Genomic DNA, 18,556 nt, shown 5'->3' on the forward strand with positions numbered 1-18,556 from the left:
CACCACCACAAGGACACACATGGAGCGCTAATCTCTTCTCTACTTATATGTAAATGTAGCTGATAGAGATAAAGATGGCTCCCATGCTGCCATGTTTCACCTCCCTATCATCCTCGCATGGGGTATAAATAACACCAACAACACCAACATTCCCCTCACAGACAGTGATAAGATGGAGGATTTAGTTGACCTCGTCAGTGATATTCATACACTCAAAGTCTGTCCATACTCGGTAATCTAATGGTATGAACATTTAATTTGACCAAATAAATCTATAAATGTCCACATATTTCACTTTATTTTGAAAAATCCTCCCTTAGCACGAAGAACATCCGTCATCGGGAGAGTTTGTTTCTTCAAACATTCATCTGAAATACTTCCCCGTGCTTCTGTCAGAGATGTTCTTCACTAGTTGGAGATGTCTTTCTGACCTTTGATCCATTTCATCCCAGAGCAGTTCGATAGGATTTAGGTGCGGTGACTGGGCAGAACATTTTATGATAGATATCACTCCAGACGACTGTTTGCTCTCTAAATAACGTTTACAGGACTTGGACGTATACTTCGTCTTGTTGTGCGGTGAAGTCGGATCCGGTGAGCCGCAGTCCAGATGAAATTGCATGGTGTTGAAGTATGGAATGGGAGCCATGTTGGTTCAGAAATTCTTTCAGAAAGTCTCCAACATTCCCTGCTCCAAAATAACCCCAAACCATTAAGCTTCCAACTTCATGTTTGACTGTGGGTGTTGAGGGAGTCTGATTACATCTTCTCTCCTGTTCTCCTTCTTACAGAAGTTCATCCGTCACATTTGGACTCATCTATCCACAGAACTTTTTTCAGTCATTTAATGTCCGGTTGTTATGGAAAGTGTTTAAAACATTGGACTTTGGATTGGAAGGTCACGAGTTAAAATACCATCACGCTGCCACTACTTGAGCAATGCCCTTAACCCAGCAAACCAATGGAGATTGTGGGAAGGAAAAACTCCCTGAGATGGTACGAGGAAGAAAACTTGAGAGAAACCAGACTCACAACCGAACCTGTCCTCATCTGGGTGACACCAAATGTCCATTCATTGTTGTTACGGTGTGCAGTGATAGGTGATGAGATGCAACCTGAGCCATTGCAGTAGACTGTTGACATTACTAGGTGTTTCCTAAATATACTTTTTATACCTGTTCATCCACAGAAGTCTGGAGAAAAGATTTCCAAATTAGCTTTAAGCTCCTTCATATTCACCATATAAAACACTGTATACAGCATAACCTTTCAGGAATCTTTAGCAGGATAGGATACAGATCACAGGTTTAGCAGGACACAGCAAATCAGAGAGACATTGTTTGACATCTGAATGAATATATGTCTTACTCAGTTCTTCTGGTTGTCCTCTGGAACTAAAACAGAGAGCATAGCAGAGATGTTCTTGGTCTAACACATGGTGTATGGGCCGTCCTCGCTGTCCTTATTGTACTTCATGATATCCAGTGTTATTTATTTACTGAAGCCATAAAAACGACTTTAAATTCATCCTAAAAATGAGACCCAAACTTTACCTAATTAAAGCTGTCCTGGACAAACGTTTTTTGATATGAATCACTGGAATTATTCCAGTCTAGTAACTCTGTTCTGATGTACGTACAACGCCTGTCGCCGTGTTCAGAATTAGTTTTCCTGTCAGACTGATAAAGTCTGATAACCAATGAGATTGTGACTGGGAGGTTTCTGACGGTTGTGGTTGTAACTACAATAAGTGCAACAGACATCAGAAGGTCCATAGGGTGGAGTGTCTGATGCTGAGACTAATAGGACAGTTTATTGAAGCTGATAAGACTGATGGAATTTTACAATGCAGTTAAATCTTGGAATAAACTGGAACAAATGGCTGGTTTTGTACGAGGAAGGATCCTACGCAGATCGGTGTTTTGACCCTAAATTTGACCCGACATTGTGTAACCATCACACTATTGTCACTACCATCACACTACTGTGTAACCATCACACTATTAACTTCACATAGTCAATCAGTCCGTCAGTCATTCAGTCATATTTTCCTGGATACCTGACATTTGAATCCCAAGTTATCATAAGGGAAGTCATTATTCTGTCGATAGAGATTAAACACAATTCAAACTATGAAAAAAAAGACTTTATCCTTGGTCAATAGCGAAATGGGACTGATTGCATTGTATCAGTTGTGTGCTCTCTGAGCTGAACACTTTGTTCTGCATCCATGTTATACAAATTTGTAGAAAGTCTTATCAAGCATATCACAGGGTGCCTTGTAGCCTTTTAATACAATTCAGTAATTTTTTTTTTTTTTTTTAGGGAACAGCATGATTCTGGATGTGTTCCCTGCTTGAACACGACAACTCAACTCAGGAGCGCAAACTATTTGGCATTGCTCTCTTGAAACTTTCAGAAACACCTGATTCTGCCAGAGTAAGTGCATCTGCTAGGTGTAGCGTAGTCTCAGCCTGTCAGCTGTCTCTGATATACCTCAGGCACTGGATGAATTTTTTAAAGCCTCTCATTGCAGTTCTACATTTAGATTGTAAAAAACATATAAAAAAAGAAAAAGAAGTATAGGCGTATTAAAGTTCTTGCTTTTAAAAGTTTCATACTGGTGACACTGCGTATTAAAGCTTTACAACCCCAATTGGGACACTTTGTCAAAATGTAAATAAAATATAAAGAATATTTTATTCACTATAGAACATAAAAATTTTCATACTGAAGCAAGACAATACTAACTGCATACTGTATCTATTACAATAACATGACTTCTCCGTAGTATGATGGTATATTTACCCGTGGGGATGCTGAACTGGACTGCCTGCAGTCTAGACCTTTCAACATTCGAAAACATTTGGCGCATCAGGAAACAAAAAATACAACAAAGGAAACCCAGAACTGTTGAGCAGCTAGAATCCTTTATCAGACACATATGAGACAACATTCCTCTCCCGAAACGCCAGCAACTGGTCTCCTCAGTTCCCAGATATATACGGACAGAAGACGTGATGCTACCCAGAGGTAAACATGGCCCTGTCTCATCTTTTTAGAGACGTGTTTTAGTCATCAAATAAATTTTTTTGTTGTTTTATTGTAAAATGGACTTATGAGATTTTTGCATTCTGTGTTTTTTTTTTTTGTTTGTTTGTTTTTTACATTTTTACACAGTGTCCAAACTTTTTTTTCGAATTGGGGTTTTATTTGTAGATTAGTTTTTTCGTAAAGTGAGCTGAGTCAGCAGTGTTACCTTTAAGTCCTCATGAAATTAAAATGAAGATTTATCTTTGAGTACGAACCGTCAAGCCCAAGTTGTGTGGTACAGCTAAACACTATTTCCTGAAAGAGGGAACACTTACCCCTCACGTCCTGTTTTAGTTTCATTACATCAGCAAATTTAAAGACACATTTTGAGGACTTTAACAATAAATCTAAGTGTGTACCGGAAAACATTTTTAGTTTTTTGATTAGCGATGATTTAAACCCACTACAAACTGTCTACAGAGTTTACTGAACCAGTCTATTGATTTATTCCCATATGTCAACTTATGTTAATCGACGTTTTTTTTTACATGGAATGGATTTGAAATTGTGAAAACATTCGAGAAAAGTAATGAGAATTACGCATGACTTTATATTCAAGAATATGAATGTCTTAAAAGTGTGTGCGGTTTATCTACTAAACTTCAAAACTATATAATATCATCAAAATTTAATTTTAAACTACATGATGGACTCACATACTGTATAACTTACATTACATTATTCCCAATAGTTTATTTTCTTCATTTTATAGCGTTTCGTCCGGGTGAGCTGCTGGAAGAAGTGTTGAAGCTTTTATCTTTTTTTCTATATTTTTTGCCGTCCATTCACGTGTCGCTGGGGTTCAAGGTATCTGCTGTAAAGCCTTCAGAAATCAGCATTGCGGGGACTTGGTAGCGTAATAAAAACATTAGAATGAAGCCGCTGCTTCAACCAATCAGATTTCGAGTTGGGGGCACTGAGGCCATCCAGCAGGCAGCCAATAACATCTGCATTTTCTTATTCTTTGGCTGAATGGTCTGAGACGCACTATCCAGAGCTCTGTAGCAAACTGCACAAGCTCAAATATACTCATGTGGAGTTAATAGCCGTTTCTTTCATTCCACAATGACTGACAGATGAAAAATTTAATTTGGACATTTTAGAAGACAGACGTTTAGGAAAAGTGGGACATCGTGAGAAAAGGGGGTGAATATCAGTGCTTCTGCTGGAGATGATGCATGTGGAGGTGCAGTTGTGGCTACAGTGAAAGGAGACGTGTTGAATTTTGTTCATTGGGTTTCTTGTTTTATGACATTCATTCTCACTGTATGAAATGTGTGATGCAGCGTTTTTCTGCTTTTCTCTATAATATTTCTATAATACATTAATACATACAAAAATACAAAAATCATTGGATTTTTTAAATAACAAATGACTTTGGAGCAACACATGCAGCAACGTGCCCGTGTATTATTGTATTATTGTAATGCCCACTGTCTGTACTATCAACACGAATCAAGTAAGCGTGTTCTGTAAACTCTGACTAAAAGCTGCTGTAAGTGGTCCTGCACTCGGAGCTCTCTCTGGTTTATAGAGTGCACTCGTACTCCATTTAAGGTATTTTCTCTTTTTTTTTCTCCCCACGCTCTGTCTATACAGCTCACTGCCAAAAGCGTCTCGGAGACATTTATAGTGACTTCCTCCGCCATCACGACGACATTCCCCAGCCTACTCGCACTACACATCCGGCGATCCCTCTCTCCCTCCCTCTCTCTTTTCCTCCCTCCCTCTCTTTAAACAACCATGTTTTAAACCATTTGCCTGGTTTTCCTACCCATTTATTCATGTAAAATCCTGATTGCTTTAAAAAAAAACAATGGATCGCCTCCATGCCAAGAAACACAATCTAATGGATCAATCCAACAATTGTAATAATGTATGTGAAAGGTTCTCCACTCCATACTGATTTTTATTTATTTTAGAAACCCACTGTATTACTGTATGAATGTTATTTTGCTAAGACATTTCTCACGGGTGTGCGAGGAAAAAAACGAACGCCCGCTCTCCCAGAACAGCGATGTAAATATGTGGATGAGGATGAGTTCAGCAAGCCCTTTTATGGCGTGTAAAGCTGCAGAGAGCAGCCGATGTGCTTCCCCGTTTACTTTTACAGCACTTCAGGAGATCTGGAGGCCTCAATCTCTCGCCGTTCTACTGTACCAGAGCGAATGAAGCAGTAGGGCGAGGAGCGAATGGGAAGGAGTTGACAGTCGAAAATTGTCAATTTTTCTTATCAGAGTGGAAGATCACAGCCGTGACTCACCAGGCTGCACGGTCGAGCAAGCCTGGGAGTTGTTTATTAGTCTGATGATTTAAAAAGGGTCCCTTTTTTTCATAAGGGATCGACCGCACCAGGTCCTTTTAGGGAAAAGTAACACTCATGAACATCAAAAGCTCGAAACAAAGCACGCTTGTAGTTATTGCGTCGCTCTCGTGTGGGTAAAAGAGTAGAGCAGGAGATATGGGATGAATTATGACCCGTGGTCACTAAACCATCGCATACAGGACGTGAATTTTGATGCGTGTGTGTTTACATGCATGTTCGCGGTTCGCAGTTACCAGCTGTAACTTGTAAAAAAAAAAAATTATTTTATAATACGAAAAGGACGATTATATGACCGGCGCAGGTGTACATTTATTAATGTGTTTTTTTTTTTCCTGTTCTTTTATCTACAGAATTTCCGGAAGCTGAATCAGCTTGGATTAGGTCCCTGAAAATGTTTCTACTTAAGAAAATGAGCATTTCCAGTGTAGCTCGTATTCATAAACGTCATTAAAATGGAAGATTTGTCTTAGGCTAAACACTCATTTAAGAAGGGGGAGGAGCCATGTTTTCTGCCCAGCCTTGACTTCCTGTTTCAGTGTAATTTCTTAATAAAGCGAGATCAAATAAGGCTGCACATTTAAAGACACTTTAGCATTTAGCATTAAAAGTGTTTACCAAAGAAAAACGTTTGGTCGAATAAAACGATTCTCAAGAACGTGTCAACTTATGTTTATCTGCTAAACTGGAAAAAGGCAAAAAGAATTAATTAATATATGTATGTAAAGAATTTAAGTACATCGTTACAGAACTTTCTATTTTGTTCACTTTTTCTCTCTACACTTATTATTCAATACTTATTACTATATTTTAAAGGATAACGAGCTTTAACCATTAGATTCTGCAGGGCAGCTCAATCTCAACACTCCTTTACCTGCATCTGCTGCCTGAGAGCGAATTTAATCTCCATTGGCCTCGTTTTCATTCCAAAAAGAGCTCGAATTAATTCCAGAAACTTGAACTCTCATTGAAATATTGCCCTTTTTCTGATACTGAGGGGCATCAAATAAATTTTTTTGCCTATTGAATACGGATGTTCTTCTACCTTGTGACATGATATTGTCCTTTTATTTGTTAACTGAAGATCCCTTTTATGAAAGATGGCTTTACTACGTGACCCTCTTGTGTGATGTGTGTTTCATTCTGACGTGTTGAAGACGATGTTGTGTTGATGGTTAATACAGTGTTAATGAGGTGTACAAGGAAACCTCCTGAAAAATCAGCTGTTTTTGGCTTTTCGTCAACATGTGTCTTAGTGTTGAGGACTAGTGCACCTTTAAAACTACGTTAAATACGAGTGAAATACTCAAATACTGTTCGAAGTCATACTGGAATTTATTTGTTATTTTATTAAAAGTTTTGCTGTAAGGTATCTATAATTTTCAGGTACTCTTTACACCGCTGCACTGTATAGACAGGTGTATAGTGCAGTATATACGTACACAGTTTCAATCACAGTTTTTTGGATTTACACCCTACAGAAAATTCACTCGATTGAGCATTCGTTCATCTTCAGGTATGTTTTTATACCGGACAAAGTTTGCAATGGATCCTGAGTCTATCATGTGATGAAGGAATGTACCATGAAAGGGATGGATATTGTATTATACATATGTGTATATATATATATATATGAACCATTATATACATTCACCTACTGGAGTGGCCTGGAGAAATCTCTCATGTACAGGATCTGAAATAAACCTCAATCCGGATAAAAAAATTATTTCTACCAGCCAAAAAACAAACAAATAATCCTGGGTCAGACGAGTCGCTCAGGCCCAGCTTGACACTTGAAATTAAAGCAGGGCAGAGTCTAACTCTATTTCATGCATTCTGAGTTATTTACCCTGTTAAAGCGTCGGATTCTCATGCTGAACATAGCCGAAATTATAAACATAACGATGTGGATGTATGGTGGAATATTCCTGTCTTCTGTATTCAGGCTTCTATAAGTTTCTAAATGTTAGTTTTTTTCGAGTATGACCTTTTATAATCTCATGAAGAGTAAAATTACTTGTATGGGCAAGTGCACGCCTATCATATGGTTATTAAAGTCATCGGCAGTGGAGAAAAATATCTCTAAAGAAGTGTGTCTTTGGATTTGAGGGAGTGGATCGGGATCCGGGATCCGATTCTGGATCAGATATGAATGACTGGATCTGATTGCTTGCCATAGTTTTTTTTGTTCCTGTGTCACAGTTTGCAGATGTCACAACGCAAAAAGCTGCTCTTTTATATTTTCTAAAAGAGATATATAAAGGATGCACTGCTACACTACAGGTACTCAGATTGCCCAAAAATGTGTTATGTACCCTTTAATATATCATGATGACTCAGAAGTGTGCTAAATGTGTGTTTTATCTGTTCAGGTTTGGTTTACATGAAATTTTACTGCAAAAAGAAGTAGATTTTTTTTCATTTGGCTGGTTGGAGTTTATTCATTTCAAACCCTGCTCATAGACATGAGTAACTCAGATAATAAACCTGAGCTCAGGATCAAACCTCAGGACTGTGGAGCAGCAATCCTCCCTCCTGTGTAAGTCTATAATGTTCCACATCATTAAACAGGTATTTTAAATACACCACCCATAAACTCATAGTGATGTTCAGGCCGTAATCAAAGAATATTTGAGACATAGTTGCTGTAGTCCCCCATGTCTAATTGCATTCACCTCTTTAGAAGCCACTCGAGGCATTGAGGGTGAAGGAATCCAGGAATAACTCTATGTGCAGGGACAGAGAGAGAGAGAGAGAGAGAGAGAGAGAGAGAGAGAGAGAGAGAGAGAGAGAGAGAGAGAGAGAGAGAGAAATGGAAAAAGACATGGGTGAGAGACAGATAAGTGTGGCTTTAGTTTAGCTTGCTTCCTTAAAAGGCTCAAGTTGTCAGTTGTGTTTCCAGCATAGGCTGGCAGGTGACAGAGATCTGAGTGTGTGTGTGTGTGTGTGTGTGTGTGTGTGTGTGTGTGTGTGTGTGTGTGTGTGTGTGTGTGTGTGTGTGTGTGTGTGTGTGTGAGTGTAGTAATGAACTTCAAGGGAGTTTTCCTGATAAGAGCGTAGAGACACTGTCTTCATTACACAATGTACAGTATATTATTCACCTCCTCTTAAATAAACCAGGTCCTAGAAAAGCTCATGAACTTTATTATTTATTAATAATAATTATTACCTAAATGAGATCACTCGACTAACCAGACTGAAAGCCGAGTACGGATTCGCCGCTCTCTAAAAACACGAACGCGTGCACGTGTAGAAGCCGTGCAGGTTCGGGAGAGCTAAATTTGCTGGACACAAAATGTCCGTGGAACTCTCGGGCTTTTAGCGGTCCTTCGAGGTTCCTTCTTCCGTCTCACTGACTCGCTTTCCACACAGTCGATTCTTCCGCTTCGTTTTCCTCTGTAAGTTCCGAACCGCTGCACTCTCACGATGGCCTGCTTTTAGAGGGATCGAGCTGCATAAATGGAATGTGAATTAAAAATGAATGCCCCTTTGAGGCGAGGGTTGAGGTTTGGGGGGGTTCGCAAAAGGTGTAAGTCGGTTTATAATTAATTCATGGTACTGTACGTCACTGTATCTATTGATGTGGCTTTATATTAGACATTATGGACCTATCATTAGCGCTGCTCTGAAACTGATCTGCCACCCAAATGACTATCTTGTTCTTTTCTAATATTGTTTTTTGGGACTAGCGAGTTTGATTCGGTTTGACAGACACAACAAGAGACACCTACAGTCTGCTCTTCTGCTTGTCTGTATGCTTTTGGCTCCCTGTATGTTCTTCTTCACTGCTGAAAGTTCTCTGTGCATTAGTCACCCGCTAACATCAGACTTTCTCGCTCTGTGAGCACTGAGAGTACAAAACCCTCCGACTCCAAAACCTCCATCTCAGACCTCCTCCTCTGTCTGAGACCCAGAGACATTCCATATACCTTATTAATGTGTGCCAGCTTGAAGTGGCTTTTAGTGGAGTGGAGGCTGCAGCCTGTCCCTGTTTTCACTGAACCTTTATAAATCATGAGTCCAGGATCCATCGCGAGTGCCTGTACAGCGCCCTCCACCTCACATCTCCAACACCACAGGGATGGTTAATCATTCAGAAGGCCGCAATGTTAGAAAGAACATTTTTCTTTTGCAGACTCAATTATCACGACTTCGGACTTGGCTGAAGTTCATTACCGTGTGGATTTTCACAGGACATGATTTGCTATTGTATCCCGAGGTGTCCTGTGATGTAGGTAGTGCTGAAAAGGTCAGCTTGTTATATATTCGAAGGCGATAAAGGAAACACAATAAAGTGAGGATGTGATGTCACTTTGTGAAAAGAATACCTGCAGCTGGGATGAAAAGAATGACCCATTGTTTCTGATTGTTGTTCTGTTTCATGAATTAGGGGTCATTGGCTGATGCTAATCGTATGTGCTTTTTTTAACATCCCATTCCACATTTATTTGCCGTTAATAGCCTCCACTCTGTTGGGAAGATGTTCCACTAGAATTCTGGATTGTGCTTGTGGAGATTTGTGAGATTCCACAAGAGCATTAGTGAAGTCAGGTAGTGATGTAGGTGAGAAGGTGAAGAGGCCTGGGGTGAGGTCAGCGTTCGCATTCATAGCAAGGGTGTTCAATAGGGATGAGGTCAGAACATCTACAGCAAGAGTTCTTCCACTCCAAACCATGTAATCCATATCTTAATGTAGCTAGCTTTGTGCATCATCATGCTGGAACAGGTTTGGGTGAAGGGAAAATTTCATGCAACCACATCAAAGTCCTCTTATACGATTGTGTGCCTCTGACTTAGTGATTTGGGGAAGAGCAACCTATGGCTGGAAAAGTCAGGTGTCCCAATACTTTTGCTTATACTGTATTTAGTATGTTTTTCAATTATCTGTAGTAATTTTAATGTGTGTGTGTGTGTGTGTGTGTGTGTGTGTGTGTGTGTGTGTGTGTGTGTGTGTGTGTGTGTGTGTGTGTGTGTGGTAAGGGTTCTCTAAATTGCATAACTGATTTAATTAAAGTTCTCATAGTGACAGTAGCAGCTTGATGGTGATAGGACTTGAACTACAGACCTTCTGATCCATAACACTGAGAATTCCCTGCGTCTGTAGGAAGTTCATTGGCATCCATCATAACCGGAAGAACTTCCAGTTTCTAATATTTTTCTTCCAGACAACCTGCTTCAATCTGACTTCCATGCTGAAAGTGGGCCTTGTTTTCTGCTCTCTCTCGATGACATTACAGTACCAACCACCTTCACCCTACAGCTTGTAAATGACAGGAGTCTCTGAAGCCTCTGTGGCGATAAGAGGTGATGTCAGTCTGTGTGCAGAAACCAGGCTCTCTTCTCTTAAGAGACGTTCTGTTGCTAAGCATTGGCCCACTCCTTTTCCCTTCCCTCTCCCTCTCTCTCCTTTACACTTGCTCGCCTCACTGCAGCCATCCGACCTGGTTAACTTCATCCCGACGCTAAAACACCGCTCTCTTTCTTTCTCTCCCTCTGTCATCCGCTGCTGCTTTTTTTTATCATGTCGCAGGAATGCCGGAGATTCTGCACTTTCGCAAGCGGAAGGATCTCCTCCCGCATTCGCTTGTAAAATGTTTGTGTTCAACATTTTCCTTTCATCTCGTACCAGATAGCGGTGATAACGCCATAAGAGCAGCACAGCAGTTAGCTTTTTATCAAGATCTTTCTTTCTTGATGTTTGTGTTCGAGTCTCTAAACTGATTGTGTAGAACACATCGTGCGCTGAATCGGGTCGAAGAAGAAACCGTTTTCTGTGCAGAAAATAATCTTTCTGTCTTTGTATTAGAGTAATACATGTTAAATGCTAACTGAAAATAGTAGGATTTTGGTTTAGTGTTCTGGAGGAACACTGGGGACACTCCTGGCCTCCATTTGCTTATTTAATTTTGCCAGGGGTCCCCAAACTTTTTTTCTGTGAGGGCCACATTCTTTCTTTAATGGTGGTCGGGTCGGTCTGTAACAGAAACATGAGCCATGACATGGGCATGTATTTATTTTGCCTGATAATGTTACATTAAAAGATCATTATTACATCATAATAACATTTCATTGCTACTCCATTTAAAACAAATCAAAACATTTACTTTCTTGTGCATATGCATATGGTTGGTGGGTGAATCTAAGAAATAATTAGCCTATGTTAATAATAAGTGTGTGTGTGTGTGTGTGTGTGTGTGTGTGTGTGTGTGTGTGTGTGTGTGTGTGTGTGTGTGTGTGTGTGTGTGTGTGTGTGTGTGTTTGGGGGGTTGAGGGCGTAGTTTGTGGACCCCTGTTTTATGTACTCAAAGGTAACATCGTGACAATGATTTAAAAAGGTGTGTACGATATTTACCAAAGAATTGTTAGCATTATAAGTTGATTATTGCACCATCACAAGCTCATAAATGAAAGCAGGATTTTGCATTTTATTCCTGCTTATTTCCTGTCCAATCATTAGTTGTTAAGACATCCATAGTGCTAACAATGTAGCGCTAATGAATATCCACAGTATTCCTGAAAGTAAGTTACTTTTTAGAGACGTGTCGCAGCCATCAAATTTAATATGACCCTATTTATTATTGTACTTCAGCCATCTTAATTTTGGTTTATGAATCATAATCGGATGCTGATGCACTTTTAAACAGAATCTCCCACCTCTCTATTTGTCTCTTGGTCTTTCTCTGTTCTCTTTTCAACTTCATAAATCTCTAGAGCTCTAAACACCAGAACAGCATGTTCTTAAGTCTGGGTGTTTACATTCTCTAAAGCAGTTCTACTTACTCATCTCTCTCTCTCTCTCTCTCTCTCTCTCTCTCTCTCTCTCTCTCTCTCTCTCTCTCTCTTTCTCTCTCTCTCTCTCCCTCTCTCTCCCTCTCTCTTTCTTTCTCATTTTATCTTGGCTCTCCAGCACCCTCCCTCCCCAGCCCCCAAATCGCTCTCTCTGGAGGAGGATGGTGCTCTGGCACAGAGGAGAGTCTGCAACCAGCAGTGTAAAGAGAAAGATAATTAAATGAGAGGCATGACTACATGATTGTTTATTCGAGCATACCACAGCCAAACAGAACACATATACAATGTTCTTCTGTCTGAAAGCAGGGCTCGGGATTTACTGGTTACTGGGGCTTGTACCACTAGAGCAAAAAAAAAAAAAAAAACACGTGCAACAATAAAAAAAAGAAGAAAAGAAAACTATCATAAAAAAACTCATTATAATATGAATATTAATTATGTTTTTGTATATAATCGAAACAGATATTACAGTGTATGATGAAGAAACCACACACATATGTATTATATTATAATAGAAGGCATCAAGGGCTATTTGACCAAGAAGGAGAGTGATGGGGTGCTGCACCAGATGACCTGGCCTCCACAGTCACCGGACCTGAACCCAATCGAGATGGTTTAGGGGTGAGCTGGACCGCAGAGTGAAGGCAAAAGGGCCAACAAGTGCCAAGCATCTCTCGGGGAACTCCTTCAAGACTGTTGGAAGACCATTTCAGGTGACTACCTCTTGAAGCTCATCAAGAGAATGTCAAGAGTGTGCAAAGCAGTAATCAAAGCAAAAGGTGGCTACTTTGAAGAACCTACAATATGACATTTTTCAGTTGTTTCACACTTTTTTGTTATGTATATAATTCCATATATAATTCCACATGTGCTCATTCATAGTTTTGATGCCTTCAGTGTGAATCTACAATTTTCATAGTCATGAAAATAAAGAAAACTCTTTAAATGAGAAGGTGTGTCCAAACTTTTGGTCTGTACTGTATGTATATATTTATATATATATATATATATATATTAATTAGTGCAGGATGTGTGAAGGTACAATATATAAGAGAATGTAGACGTATATAAAATTTCCAATATAGATTTTGAACATTGTCTGTACAACTGTGTATAAAGAGTGTATATACAGATGATATGGATATGAGAATAATCTACAATATACCATGAAAACACCATTATATACAGAAATTATTATCCAGAACGGAGCAGAACTCCATGATGATTACTGGTGGATGCAGAATAATTTATGACTCTTCTGTAATTTATGTAAAAGTAAAAAAAAAAATATTACGTTTGGTTTCTCCTCATCCAGACCTGTCAAATGTCTCTCCTGACATCCAAAGTTGTCAGATCTTCCCGTAGAACATGTTTATACACTCTGAATGCACACTATTGAAATACATCTACAGTATAAACATGATGATAAAAACACACAAGAACTTTGAAGGACTGGTGTCCCAGCCGTGATGAATTCTCCTAGGAGTCCTCTCCTGATGACTGAAGAGCTCACTCATTCAAGATGAATTCAATAATAACGACATCGAGGATGACGTGATCCGTCAAATAGTTAAAAAATAGAAGCTCCTACAGAACATCAGAGAAACAGATGGAAAGAAACAGGAAGTTCTCCTGCTTATTCACTCACTTCCTGCAATGCTGGCTTCCGGGTGCCTGTCTCGGTTTATACTTGTAGAACAATGACAGAAATGTCTTACAGTATTATATGACCAAAGGTTTGTAGACAGATCATCGTCACATCTACATGCACTTGTTTTGACTTGTTATTTCAAATAGGGTCCGACACTCTTGATTTTGGGGTGTGGCTGAGGGGATTTGTGAGGTCCGGGCTCAATTTATGTGCACATGCATTGATATAGTGGGGAGGGTTTGGGGCCTCGTAGTTCAAGTGAAGAGAAATTGTAATGCTACAGCATCTAAGAAGATTCTATACAATATGTTTTTATATGTGATATGTGTTTCAAATCTTGTGGTGACAAATTGGGAAAGAGACAAAAACAGGGGTGAGGTTCACATGGAGGTCCCGTTTTGGTCAAGTTTAGTATTTGCAGCACAAACACTATCGTTTGAAGATGAATTTCTAACCTGATTTTCTACGAAACCCTAACTATTAAAACATAAAGAGCATGCTGGTCCAGATGTTCTGGTGCTCTGCTGGTTAGGAGATCAGAAGATCAGGACCAGAGAAAGGCCAGAAAGTTTCCCACACACATTGGGAAAGAGATAGATAGAAAAAAAAAGAAAGAAAGGAATTACAGCTCATAAAAGCATCTTAAAAAACCCAAGAGAGGCAAAGCTGTTTCCTCTGTGTGTCGGTTGTGCAATCCGTGAGCCAGCAGATCTCGAGGGAGAGTGTAAACCGCACTCTGTCCAGTAGAAGGCTGCAAATATGAAACAGATTCCACCAAAACAGTTGCTAAATTTGGTTCTCTGAGAATCCGAAAAACACAGGAAACATGGGGTTAAGGTCCATCTCCTAACTGTGCCTCTTTCTGTCCGTCTCCCATCGTGTTGTATCAGTTGAGAGTTACACAAATAGCATGACTGCTTCCCTGGGGGTCTTCATGTTTCCCATAATGCATTCAAAAATAATCATCCGGAGGAGAACTGATCCGAGATCAGCGCCCTTTTTTAAATCTTTCACGAGAATCACATCCGAATGGATCCTGGAACTGCTCTGCCCTGACTCTGGGTTTCCCAGGATTTCTGACCCTTACAGTGTTTATAAAATAACATGGCCGTGTGACCTCCACACACACACACACACACACACACACACACACACACACAAACACACAGAGGTATGGAAGATGTTTGCAAGATTTGTCCTTTAATTGCGACTTAAGCTCTGAGTGAGATTCCAAACAACAACGATGCCTTCCCTGGTTAGTGATGATCCTCCCGTGACTCAGCGATCACTGAGGTCATAGGGAGAGAAAGCCTACATTCTGGTGTTATTATAATTCAGTAGCTGAACTTTTAAGCTAAATTTTAATGGAAAATGTCTGTTTTTTGTTACATTTTTGCAGCTTGGATTATTTGGTTCTATTTTCTCTAAAACGACTGACCCTAATTTGTCTCGAATATCAATGGTTCGTCAACTTCATGACATGATGCTGTAATTTTATTTGTTAACTGAAGATCCCTTTTCGAAAGATTTTCTCGATTTAATACTTGTTTTCTTTTTTTTACCTGTTTGATCTCAGAATCACTTGATCGATCCTGTAGGCAAATTGTTTGGTTGCAGGTGCTGAAGTAAAGAATAAAGTGGAAAGAAGAAGAAGTGTCTTGGTGTTGAGAACTATATTTGAGCCTATGTTCAACACGAGTCAAATACCCAAGTACTGAGACACTTGAAGACTTTTACTCAAGTATGATATTCAGGTACTTTTTGTGCACCTTGTTTTGGTTTTTATTACATTAAGAAGCAGGTCTACTTTCTTTATTGCTGAATGCCTACTACTTTTATTTTTGTCGAATTTTCTGAATGAAATCCATTAAAACACTGACAATGTGTTGTCTTTTAAAGAACCGTGTAGAGCTCCCTGCCTGGGAAAGAGACCCACTGCAATTCTTCTCCAATATGGAATGAATTTCTCTCGTAAACTATAATATCTATAACACTAAGAACTTAATCAGTATAAAACATGGAGTTGTGCTTACTGTACGTCCTGTCCCACCTCATTCCTATGAGATTTGTAGTGCTTTGTCCCTACTCTCTATTGCACATTGTTTGTTTCCCTTGGACCCTAACCCTTGAGTGCAGATTTTACAGGCCTCGGGTCCTTAAAGCTCCGCCGCACTGCCTAGAAGATCTCTTTAAAAAACCTCTTCTGCTTTATCAGCGAGGATCATAACACTATCAATCAGAGCTCTGAAATCTAAACAACTCAGACACACAGCACCTCTGTTTAGATATCTCTCTCTCCGCTCGTCTTCTTTTCCCTCCTCCACCCCACTCGCTATCTCCATGACCTCGAGGATCTGCTCACCCCTGCTATGAGCTGTGAGTGAGAGACACCAGACCTACCGCTTTAAATAGCAAATCCGACAACATCACAACACCTTTCGAACGCAGTCGTGTTCGCGATGGCATGCCGATGTACGTACACGCCTCTTATGTAAAAGGAGCACGTCCACGGATTTTATTCCCACAGGTTTTTCCCAGGAATAAAAAATAAATTTTTTTGGGATTTTTGAACTAACCATGAAACACTCCTACATGACCATGTATGGTATGGCAGGGCAAAAAAGTGAAGAGGAATGCTAATCTAGGATCAAATGTACTTTAGCCGACACTGATCTCAGAAAAACAGACCATCTGAACAAGATCAACTGACTCCAATCCAAAACTTGGGAGGTTTTAATGCGACGGGGGGAAAAGAAAAAACAAGCAGGTCAACTTAAAGCCCGTGTTTTCCTCAGCTGCTCCATTAAAACCCCTTAACAGCAGCTACGCAGAGCAGAAGCACCCGGCAGAAATAATTTCATTAAATATGAAAGAGGGAGGATGAAAAAAACGAGTGCAGATTCACTATAGAAACAGACCTGAAGCTGCTACAGTCATATCCTGGGTTTACTTTTCATACAAACTGGTTCTTAGCACCTAAGAGCATTTATTTTCCCAATTAAATAAAGACGTCAGAAGGAATTTCCTGTTTGGGCAGATAGAAGAGGTGTGATTTAAACGATGGACCTCAATGCCACATGGATGATTTATCCTTCGAACACAACAGGAAATGTCTTGCATGTTTTTCTTTCTCCTGTGACAAATAAAAAAAAAAGCCATTTGTAGAGAAGTACGTTTTGAAAAGTGCCTCGCTGTTGGTTTAATCGATTCAAAGAATCCCATGATCTGATAAGCTAATCACGGTTTTGGCCCGAAAAAAGAAGAAAAAGAGACGAGTCGAGAACATTTCCATTTTAGTCTGTACAGAGCAAATGGCTCCATGTAGTACAGACTCTTCTACTCTATGACCATAGATAATAATAATAATGTTATTGTTCGAAATCCACGATCATTTTTACTTCGTCACAAATCACCAGTTCAGCAAACATCTTCCAGCTTCTATGTGCTGCGTTTTCTCATTTATCCGGTTGATAGACACAGTTTTTGACACACTAACACCAGTAATAAGTAACTGTGTTCAATTGAGTGGGTGGAAATGATCCAAATACGGGCACTGATTACTCAGAGCATTGGAAATCTGAATGCAGGGGTTTACTTTGCTTGGCAAGACCAAGCCGAGTTATCTAACATTAGAAAAATGCAATGCAGCTGAAGAGGGTCAAGCAGGCGTGATTAGTAACTACACACACACACACACACACACACACCCACACACACACACACATTTCACAGCAGGTAGCTACAATTTAACCATGTTAGTTAACTTTGGGAATTAATCAGTAACACTGATCTCTCGCTTAACCCATTCAGGGTTCATGTTCTTTACGACAGTATTTTTCTCTTTCCATCAAGATCTGAATAGACAAAGTCAAATCCCAAGTTTCTAAATGTGTGTTTTTGTTTCAGGATCGGAATCTGTTTCTTTTGTTCATTACAGTTGCATAGTGATATGTCGCTTCATAATGAATACCAAGCTAGAGAATTGTTATTAGTATTTATTAGGAGAAAATACAGGAATAAATATTGGTATATAGAGTGACCTGGCCATTTGGTTGCTGGATATTCGGTGCCACCCCGATGCCACACCGACGCCACCCCAGATTTTCTCAAGGTTTCTTCCTCGTAACACCTCAGGGAGTTTTGTTCTTGCGACACGGTTGCCACTGGCACAAAAAATACATTCCAACTTTATAACTTCTTTATCTCTGTTGCTGCAAACTGCATTCAATTAAATAATTGGGCAATAAATAAATAAATAAATAAATAAATTCCCCCTTAATTCTTGAAATGTATCCATATTTTTTTTAATGTATCTAACAAATGTTCATTTGGGGTCTCGACTGAGACTTGGGGGTGTGTGTGTGTGTGTGTGTGTGTGTGTGTGTGTGTGTGTGTGTGTGTGTGTGTGTGCGTGTGTTTCTTTTCTCCAGGGGCCCTCCATCTTACAGCATTATATACATCACATCGCATCACGTAAGCATGTCTAAGCATACTTAACGGGATAAATATTTTAGAGGCACGTCTCCCCCTCGTGTTGACTTGTCGCTTTCGGTTTCTCCAGCTGACCCATCGCAGTGTCACAGCTCCTCTATACGTCTGTCAGTCTGCTCGTCTCTACATTTTTGGTAGACGCACTTGACTGAGCAGCTATAGGGTTGCTTGCTCAAAGGGCCCAGAAGTAACAGCTTGGTGTGGATGGG

This window comes from Silurus aristotelis (genome assembly GCF_946808225.1).
Source record: "Silurus aristotelis genome assembly, chromosome: 7".
In the NCBI taxonomy this organism is placed as follows: Eukaryota; Metazoa; Chordata; class Actinopteri; order Siluriformes; family Siluridae; genus Silurus; species Silurus aristotelis.